The following is a 12,184-nucleotide window of genomic DNA, read 5'->3' on the forward strand; positions in this document are numbered from 1 at the left end:
TTATTTATTATTGTTGAATATGTCCTTCCTATCTACTTTATTTGTTTGTTTGTTTGTTCCTGCTCAAGATCTTTTCTGTCGACGCATTCATTGGTAAAAATCGATTCTCTCATTGATAATGAGCCATTCAAATTCCCATCATCTTTATCAGTGATATTTTTATTTTATTATTTGATCTCCTGCTCACAAATTCCTTGTCGACCATTAACTCACTACAATACAACTTTGATCCATTTTGTTACAGCTCATTCTTTTCAAATAGTGAAACATCATGAATTGTTGAACCACTTTCTGTTAGCTTTCCATATCTATCACTATCTATCTTTGTTCATATCCCTTGATACATACATGTAAATATGAACGATGAGAACACAACTTATCAACACTCTTGCCTTCCATTGTCTCGGTTTCTTTCTGTCCTTGTCCGAAAACCATTCACCAACACCATCATCGAACCACCTTCAACCATTCAAGAACACTGCTATTATTTCTGTTTAAATCGCTAGAAACACAACCAATAACCACCCTCACTCAGCATCTCATCATTCATATTTCTTTCTGTTTTAAACCAAGAAAACACCCATCACAAACCCTCAACAACTAACCGTCACCTTTGATCTCACCATCTTCTATCCACCACGACAAAACCTGCAAACCTACTATATATGTATTACTGTTCTTGATACTCGCTACTATACTAGCTCCTGCTTCTTGTACGTTGAACCCACCCAATGATCACCAACAAACCCTAATCACTACTATCTGTTTCACCGACAACTGCAAGTAACCACCGAAAGTAACCACCCATTTAGCCACCTTATAAACCGCTGCTACTGATAAAAACTGCTGCTATATACTTCACCAAATTTGTTCTTGATCATATCTATTACTATACGTTTGTGTTTCTAAACTAGAAAACCTTCAATTGATTTAGCCATTTTTCTTTTCTTTTCTCTTTTCCTCTAATCAATTATATATACCCGGCTATTGTTTTCTTTTGAACCAAAAGTCATCAAATCATGACCCACTTACCAACTTGATTATAGAATTAGATATACATGGCGTTTTATTAATCACTCTTGTGGGACAAAGGAATAATTCATGGCCGACAATTAATGGGATGTTCTTTTACTTTATATAATTTAGGAGTGTGACATGATATAAACATTATGGCCAACCAAAATCTGTGTAGTGAGCTGGATATATTTCAATGAATGAGTCGTAAATGGGATGCTGTAGGGCCGAAGAAAAAGTGATCCGAATTATATTATTATACTAGCTATGATACATGTTAATACCTTTCTACTTTAACTGTCGTTATCATTCGGATTAGCTGCTACAGCTGCAACTAATTTGATTGTGCTTGCTCGATCAGTCACAGAACTTTAATTAGGAGGTTAAACGAAGGAAAAAGGATAATGATATTTATCGAGTATGTGATGATGAGTTGATGATAGATGATGAGAATTAGGTCGTGATTTTATGATGAGGGTTACGGTTGATAATAGATAAGTGATGATGATGAATTCAAAAAGAGATGATGATGTTACGAAATGAAGACGATGGTAATGATGCTAGTAAGAAGATGATAATCAGTCACTGTTTAGTTAAATATATTTAAGGTTTACATAAGATCAAATGTGAGCTAGTAGATCGACGGCTTTGAAGGTGGGATAACGAACGAGAGGTCACAAGATCGAACCTGGCTAGTGTCATATTTTTTTTCGAATTATAAATAGAAGCTGTGGGCTTGAGTACTTGTAATATTTGGGCCATAACTGACTAATTGGCCTGCCAATTATTGGGTTTCGTTTAGAGTATTGGGCCGAGAATATAGATAGGCTTGGTAACGATTCGTAATACATAAGAATGGTAATTATGGTGATGATGATTCATTAGATGATGAAGCAGCACACAGTTAGAAATGGGTTTAATAGAATTAATCTGAAAACTTAATCAGATAATAAGAAACAGTGTAATGGTTGGGTGCTTTCATGTTAACCGAGAGGTCTTGAGTTCGAGCCTGGTTAGAGGCAAATTCTTTTTGGGAAAACCCTTTAAGGTAGTAATTGATTTATTATTATTATTATTATTATTATTATTATTATTATTATTATTATTATTATTATTATTATTATTATTATCATTACCATATTTATTATTATTATTATTATTAATATTATTAAGTATTAAGTATATTTATAAAAATTATTATTTTCATTATCGTTATTACTAAGCTTATCACCTTAATTAAAAACTACTATCATTATAAATATCATTATTTTTATTATCATTACTATTTTTATTAACAATATTTTTTTATTATCATTATTATTATTTTTAACATTATTATTACTATTATTATTATAAGATAACACAACTTTTTATTTAGTATTATTAATATTATTGTACCAAATAACAATTAGTTACGTAAAACTATATTTAATATATATGACATACTAAAATAACAAGTATATTACTAATATTAATATATAAACTTATTTGATTATTATTATATGTGTTAATATATGTACGAATAATATAGGTTCGTGAATCCGAGGCCAACCATACACTTGTTCAATGTCGTCATATGTATTTTTACTACAAAATACAATAGGTGAGTTCATTTGCTCCCTTTTACTCATTACATTTTTGGGCTGAGAATACATGCACTGTTTTAATAACTGTTTTACAATATTTATATGCGTGAGTTCATTTGATTCCCTTTTACTCTTTATATTTTTGGGACTGAGAATACATACGCTGTTTTTTACAACTGCTTTATTAAATGCTGTTGAAATATATTTTGAACTGCGAATACATGAAATGCTTGTATAAATGTTTGACGAGATAGACACAAGCAAAACATTCCTCGAATGATTTATTATGCAGACGGAAGTTCTGCGGATTATTATTGAATTATGTGGACATGATAATTGCCACCATTGAATTATGTGGATATGATAATTGCCACCATTGAATTATGTGGACATGATAATTGCCACCAATTGATGTGAATGTTATGTATCGAGAGAATGATTTTTATACACAGGTTATGTGTATTAGTTTTTGTGCACGAGATATGTGTACGGTTACTAAGAATTGTGAAAATGGTTTCGTACACGAGAAAGGTGTACTGTATTTAAAAGATATCGCATGTACATTACAGGTGGGTATAGGATTCGGGTCCATTTGTAACATGCAACATTTTAAATCTTGTGGTCTATTAAAATAATGAATTTTATTGTTTTATGATAAACTTATGAACTCACCAACCTTTTGGTTGACACTTTAAAGCATATTTATTCTCAGGTATTAAAGAAATCTTCCGCTGTGCATTTGCTCATATTACATGAAGTCGTTCATGGCATATAGAGGTCAGAACCTCGCAATGGGACCAACTGTTGAAGACTTCGTCTAGATGGATTTGGACGGGTCCTTTCAGTTGGTATCAGAGCGGAGGTCTTAGCGAACCAGGTCTTGCATTAGTGAGTCTAACTGATAGTCGTTAGGATGAATTAGTAAGTCTGGACTTCGACCGTGTCTGCATGTCAAAAGTTTTGCTTATCATTTCTAGTCGGAAATCATCTGCTTATCCTCCTTAGGAAATTACATGATTATCATTCTTAGTCTAGACACATCTTACTGCATTGATTGCATAAATAGTGTATAGACAAAACTCATATCTTAGCGTATCCGCTAACTCATATCTTAGCATATCTATTACTGTAAACTCTGTCTGACATACTCCGTATATTCCTCCGTAACGTATGGGATTTTAGTATTATATATGCATATGTAACTTATGTATTGCAGGGTACTAATCTACATCCTATAATCTGTTTCTTATCAAAAATCCTTCAGCTGATCGTACGAGATGAATCCCTCAACCAGTTCGAGTCCCTCAGATTCCGATAGCTATTCCGATAGTTATTCCGACAGTTATTCCGATATGGATTTCCACTCGAACTCCGAAAGCAGTATAACCAGAATGAATCAACCAATCAGTCATCCTCAATTCATCTGATGGGTTCATAGTCGACTTAATCCATGGAGACGCGAAGAAAGTGATCCTTTCCATCAACCAAATTCACCTCTTGGTGAAGAACCTGAAGCACTTACCGGCGAACCTGTCCGAAACACCATTTTCACACTCATTTCTAGGATACCACGCAATGATATTATAATATCAAAAATTCTAAAACTTTATTCATTCGCTAGTTCCTACCGACAATCATTCTGGAGTAATAAGTCAACGAGCTTCGAGCCCGAGTTGTAGCCTGGAAAATATGGTGCAAAACGTACCAGCTTCAGCAACATCACCGGCACCAGTAGTACCATCAATAACAGCATCAGTACCATCAACAATCCATGCCTCGATATCACCATCTGTACTTTGAGTATGATCTTCGTTCTACGTATCGTTCTACCTCATTTATCTTCGTTCGACATGGCGAATATGTAATCTCTAAAGTTTTAGAGATTATTTATTCTAGTTCCCACCGAAAACTAAATGAGTTTAAAATTATGTTAACTCATTAAATCCATAATTACATCTGAAGAAAATATATATTTATATATGTTTTCATAAAGATTGTAATTAAAAATTCTTTTGTACAAACTGTTAATAGTGAAAATATTTTAACGGGTAGGTAATACCCGAGGAATGTTTAGATTTTACATTAATAAGTTACATTGTACGTTCTTCAAATCTGATTCAACATTCATTTACTATCCTACTTACATCCACAGATATACGAATCCATTCACCGCAGAATAACCATTTTCATTCAATTTCATATTTGAATTTTGACCTATCAGAATCCAACAAGTGGCATAATGAAGAAATAATGGACACAATAAAACTTGATTAGAAACAGACTAATTAACAATATGAAATTTTGTTAAGAAACCACGCTAACAAGATCCTAGCTAACTGCTCCTAGCTAACTGTTAATTCCGTATTACCTTTTAATTATCGCAATTTATTTATCGCAGTTTATTTATCGCAATTTATATTCTCGAAATTTTATTTATCGTCATTTAATTTCTGTATTTATTTTACGCACTTTAAATATCGGGACACGTATACAAGGTTTTGACATATCATATCGACGCATCTATATATATATATATTATTTGGAATAACCATAGACACTCTATATGCAGTAATGATCGAGTTCTCTATACAGGGTTGAGGTTAATTCTATAATAATATATATACTTTGAGTTGTGATCGAGTCTGAGACGTATACGGGTCACGACACGTATTAATTAATTCGAATATAATATATTAAACTATATATGAATTACTGGACTGTTAACTGTGGATTATCGACCGTGGACTAATGACATTGGACAATTAAAATGAATTAAAATGTTGATTATAACATATGAAACTAAATAATTCTTCAAGTTTGCCACTTGATTTCATCTTAAACCTCATTTATATCTTGACGATTCCAATCTGCATTCAAACCTTTCATGATTCTTAAAAAAACACCTCAACCGAGAGGTTGAACCAACCGCACTTCATCTATGGAAGAAAAGATTGATGCATATAGTTATGCACCTGAAAACACTCGAAAACTGAGTAAACGTTTAACGTGTAGCTGTGCTAATTCCTTTAGCATTATTATTACCGAAAATAACTTTGCAATCTCTTTTCAAATTAGCCAATTTTGTCACAGCTTCAACAAGTCAACTCCAACTTTTTGTTCGAAACAATCTTATTATAACTTTGATATATATGCATGCTGTTTATTGTTACCGGGGAACCTTTCATATTCCACCATATTACCATCAGTGTTTAATCATCTAAAAACACAATTCTCCTGAAACCACCTCGGATTAATAACCGATGATTCAGATATCGTAGCATTAAATGCAGAGGAAACAGAAAAATGGTAGATGGTCTAAACGGCCAAAAGTTTGATGATAAAGAAAGGAGTGTTAGGAACGCTCGATAGAAAATGTGGTACTGAAAAAAAACAGATTAAGCAAACCATGAAGGAGACTCTAAGAAAATCACAAGGACTAAACTTGTACATAAAGAATCCTGATGATTCTGTTTCTGATGAAATCTTTAGCGAATATCTTGCTCCTTATTTATTCTAAATCCTTGCGAAAGGATTTTCTTCATCAACCTTCGATCTTAGAAATTCTGGAAATATCATCATAAATATCTTCGATATTTCTGAGGATATTTTCATAACTATTCTTATCTGAAAATCATTAATCTCTTCGTGCTATCAGTGCTACATCATATAGAAACTGTTAGTTTCTATATTCTGTAAACTTTCGAGCTTAAAATATGAATGTTATTGAAGTAATGTTGGGAACTGATGCATGAGTTAGTATAATATAATGACACTTGATCAACGTGATTATATTACAGTAAGTCATGTTGAGTTTCTAAATGGAACATGATGATTCACAGATTATAATATCATCATGTGCCATGTTACATAACTTTTTCATTCTGCTTAACTTTTGAACATATCAAGAAAGTATATTCTTGATAGTTCTATTCTCAGCGATTATGGTAATTTGAAAAATCAAATCGGGGCTATTACGTTCTCTTTTGTTTAAAACATTAAGTTCATACATTAAGTTCATTAGAAACTCTCTACTTACGAATTCTGGACCATTACTTAAACGAGTTTAATGGATAGAAGAGAAAACAGAACATAAAGCTTCGAAGTGTAAATGGGGGTATAAATCGCAGCCAATAGGAGAAAGCATTAACTGTGAACGATAATGATTATAGGAGACAGAAGCAGGGACATCGAAATATAAGAGAAAATATGAAGTCCAATAACAACACGGAGGATACAAACCATGAATATTAATACGAATAACTATATAAAGACACGGTATAATTAAGAATAGTATCACCCCAAGGTAATGGTAGATGTAAACAGATCTTCTAGTGAAAGATTGAAAAGAAGAATGACAGATATGAAGGTTAGGAAAGTATCAAGGATTAGATCTGGATTAAGCATTTTCACAATTATTTTTAGATGTATGAACTAAGGAAGAAAGTATAGAAATGGTAAGAATAATGGAACAGAAGAGCTTAATTTATAATGAAAATATCAGATAGGGTAATTGAGGCAAATCACCATATTTAATTATAGAGATCTTAATTTACTTATTCGCCGAAGAATCAAATCTTTTAGATTCCGAAGATCTTCTTTAAATCCCTTGAATTCCAGAATTCAACCATGACTACGTCAAAAGTAAAGATGAATATCTATTACCTTAACTCAAACTTTTGTGATAACTTCACTCATATACTTCGAGAAATCGAATCGTTTTATCCAAATTATACAATGGTGATAAAACTCTATTTATCAACTCATATTCGTCATGAAAACATTTTTAGTGTTAGCCATGACAACCTCACTCAAATTTCGGGACGAAATTTATTTAACGGGTAGGTACTGTGATGACCAGGCAATTTCCGACCAAATTTAAACTTAATTCTTATATTATTCCGACACGATAAGCAAAGTCTGTAATGTTGAGTCTCAAAAACTTTGAACTGTTTTGTATATTCAATTGGCCTTCGACCATTACCGACGGTTCACGAACAATTGTTGTAAACTAATATGTATGTATATGTATATATGTAAATATAAATAATAGTATGTATAATAAACTGGGATAATAAACTACAATTAAATCATTAGAATTAACTATGTAAAAATAATATACAAAATAAATAAGTGTAATTAAAATGAACGTATATATATATATATATATATATACATATATAAATACATATATAATTTATAATTAGTTGTAATATATAAAGATTATCACATAATATAATACTGTATATTATAGGTAATTACAAGTATAGTTGTTACCTTATTACATTCAATATTAATGATATTATTAAAACTTATTACATAAAATTTGATACAATTGAGTATTTATAATTATTAATATTACTATATATATAAATAATTAAAAAAAACATATATATAATTATAGATAATTACGCGATTTAAAATCATGGAATCCAATTATGTTTCAAGTCTCGGTCTTACTGTATGTAATTTTTGTATCTGTCTCAAATTGGTTACACATCTATTTCTGCTTTTTATTTATTATTGTTGAATATGTCCTTCCTATCTACTTTATTTGTTTGTTTGTTTGTTCCTGCTCAAGATCTTTTCTGTCGACGCATTCATTGGTAAAAATCGATTCTCTCATTGATAATGAGCCATTCAAATTCCCATCATCTTTATCAGTGATATTTTTATTTTATTATTTGATCTCCTGCTCTCAAATTCCTTGTCGACCATTAACTCACTACAATACAACTTTGATCCATTTTGTTACAGCTCATTCTTTTCAAATAGTGAAACATCATGAATTGTTGAACCACTTTCTGTTAGCTTTCCATATCTATCACTATCTATCTTTGTTCATATCCCTTGATACATACATGTAAATATGAACGATGAGAACACAACTTATCAACACTCTTGCCTTCCATTGTCTCGGTTTCTTTCTGTCCTTGTCCGAGAACTATTCACCAACACCATCATCGAACCACCTTCAACCATTCAAGAACACTGCTATTATTTCTGTTTAAATCGCTAGAAACACAACCAATAACCACCCTCACTCAGCATCTCATCATTCATATTTCTTTCTGTTTTAAACCAAGAAAACACCCATCACAAACCCTCAACAACTAACCGTCACCTTTGATCTCACCATCTTCTATCCACCACGACAAAACCTGCAAACCTACTATATATGTATTACTATTCTTGATACTCGCTACTATACTAGTTCCTGCTTCTTGTACGTTGAACCCACCCAATGATCACCAACAAACCCTAATCACTACTATCTGTTTCACCGACAACTGCAAGTAACCACCGGAAGTAACCACCCATTTAGCCACCTTATAAACCGCTGCTACTGATAAAAACTGCTGCTATATACTTCACCAAATTTGTTCTTGATCATATCTATTACTATACGTTTGTGTTTCTAAACTAGAAAACCTTCAATTGATTTAGCCATTTTTTTTTCTTTTCTCTTTTCCTCTAATCAATTATATATACCCGGCTATTGTTTTCTTTTGAACCAAAAGTCATCAAATCATGACCCACTTACCAACTTGATTATAGAATTAGATATACATGGCGTTTTATTAATCACTCTTATGGGACAAAGGAATAATTCATGGCCGACAATTAATGGGATGTTCTTTTACTTTATATAATTTAGGAGTGTGACATGATATAAACATTATGGCCAACCAAAATCTGTGTAGTGAGCTGGATATATTTCAATGAATGAGTCGTAAATGGGATGCTGTAGGGCCGAAGAAAAAGTGATCCGAATTATATTATTATACTAGCTATGATACATGTTAATACCTTTCTACTTTAACTGTCGTTATCATTCGGATTAGCTGCTACAGCTGCAACTAATTTGATTGTGCTTGCTCGATCAGTCACAGAACTTTAATTAGGAGGTTAAACGAAGGAAAAAGGATAATGATATTTATCGAGTATGTGATGATGAGTTGATGATAGATGATGAGAATTAGGTCGTGATTTTATGATGAGGGTTATGGTTGATAATAGATAAGTGATGATGATGAATTCAAAAAGAGATGATGATGTTACGAAATGAAGACGATGGTAATGATGCTAGTAAGAAGATGATAATCAGTCACTGTTTAGTTAAATATATTTAAGGTTTACATAAGATCAAATGTGAGCTAGTAGCTCGACGGCTTTGAAGGTGGGATAACGAACGAGAGGTCACAAGATCGAACCTGGCTAGTGTCATATTTTTTTCGAATTATAAATAGAAGCTGTGGGCTTGAGTACTTGTAATATTTGGGCCATAACTGACTAATTGGGCTGCCAATTATTGGGTTTCGTTTAGAGTATTGGGCCGAGAATATAGATAGGCTTGGTAACGATTCGTAATACATAAGAATGGTAATTATGGTGATGATGATTCATTAGATGATGAAGAAGCACACAGTTAGAAATGGGTTTAATAGAATTAATCTGAAAACTTAATCAGATAATAAGAAACAGTGTAATGGTTGGGTGCTTTCATGTTAACCGAGAGGTCTTGAGTTCGAGCCTGGTTAGAGGCAAATTCTTTTTGGGAAAACCCTTTAAGGTAGTAATTGATTTATTATTATTATTATTATTATTATTATTATTATTATTATTATTATTATTATTATTATTATTATTATTATTATTATTATTATTATTATTATTATTATTATTATTATTATTATCATTACCATATTTATTATTATTATTATTAATATTATTAAGTATTAAGTATATTTATAAAAATTATTATTTTCATTATCGTTATTACTAAACTTATCACCTTAATTAAAAACTACTATCATTATAAATATCATTATTTTTATTATCATTACTATTTTTATTAACAATTTTTTTTTATTATCATTATTATTATTTTTAACATTATTATTACTATTATTATTATAAGATAACACAACTTTTTATTTATTATTATTAATATTATTGTACCAAATAACAATTAGTTACGTAAAACTATATTTAATATATATGACATACTAAAATAACAAGTATATTACTAATATTAATATATAAACTTATTTGATTATTATTATATGTGTTAATATATGTACGAATAATATAAGTTCGTGAATCCGAGGCCAACCATACACTTCTTCAATGTCGTCATATGTATTTTTACTACAAAATACAATAGGTGAGTTCATTTGCTCCCTTTTACTCATTACATTTTTGGGCTGAGAATACATGCACTGTTTTAATAACTGTTTTACAATATTTATATGCGTGAGTTCATTTGATTCCCTTTTACTCTTTATATTTTTGGGACTGAGAATACATACGCTGTTTTTTACAACTGCTTTATTAAATGCTTTTGAAATATATTTTGAACTGTGAATACATGAAATGCTTTTATAAATGTTTGACGAGATAGACACAAGCAAAACATTCCTCGAATGATTTATTATGCAGACGGAAGTTCTGCGGATTATTATTGAATTATGTGGACATGATAATTGCCACCATTGAATTATGTGTATATGATAATTGCCACCATTGAATTATGTGGACATGATAATTGCCACCAATTGATGTGAATGTTATGTATCGAGAGAATGATTTTTATACACAGGTTATGTGTATTAGTTTTTGTGCACGAGATATGTGTACGGTTACTAAGAATTGTGAAAATGGTTTCGTACACGAGAAAGGTGTACTGTATTTAAAAGATATCGCATGTACATTACAGGTGGGTATAGGATTCGGGCCCATTTGTAACATGCAACATTTTAAATCTTGTGGTCTATTAAAATAATGAATTTTATTGTTTTATGATAAACTTATGAACTCACCAACCTTTTGGTTGACACTTTAAAGCATGTTTATTCTCAGGTATTAAAGAAATCTTCCGCTGTGCATTTGCTCATATTACATGGAGTCGTTCATGGCATATAGAGGTCAGAACCTCGCAATGGGACCAACTGTTGAAGACTTCGTCTAGATGGATTAGGACGGGTCCTTTCAGGCGTGAGCTTCATCGGTACCCACCGATTGTACATACGTGTTCCACCACGTGAGGGCGATACCGACAAAGGTGTGGGTGGAATATTTGACCTTATCTTGATCCCGACAACCGCTTATGCTAAAAATGGCTTCCGTTTGTTCGAACCATCGAGTGAGTACAACCGGTCCCCCGGTCCCATCAAAAGTGTGAGGTTTGCACCCCATGAAGGCTTTGTAGGAGCACCCTTCAATTGAGTTACCAGCCCCTTGATTGTTGTTGTTATTATCATTGTTGTTATTGTTGTTGGTGGAGTGGCCGGCCATGGCCGCCTTTACGGCGGTGGCTACCATTCATTGTAGAGCTTGTTCGGGTGTCTCACGGCGTGGTCCACGGCGAGGAGCCATTGTTCCTTCAAAACACAAGAATATCATTGATTAGTATTCTTAATAATACTAACCATGATATGGAATAAGGATAGAGAGGAATTTTTCTTGACTCGCCTTAAATTCTTTATGTCATAATGTCGGAATCTTCATATGAGTCACCGTAATATAATCCCGGAAATTATATTACCCTAATTCATATGTGCATTCGACACTATTTCGTATAGTCA

The sequence above is a fragment of the Rutidosis leptorrhynchoides genome, chromosome 6 (genome assembly GCF_046630445.1).
Source record: "Rutidosis leptorrhynchoides isolate AG116_Rl617_1_P2 chromosome 6, CSIRO_AGI_Rlap_v1, whole genome shotgun sequence".
NCBI classification, from domain to species: domain Eukaryota; kingdom Viridiplantae; phylum Streptophyta; class Magnoliopsida; order Asterales; family Asteraceae; genus Rutidosis; species Rutidosis leptorrhynchoides.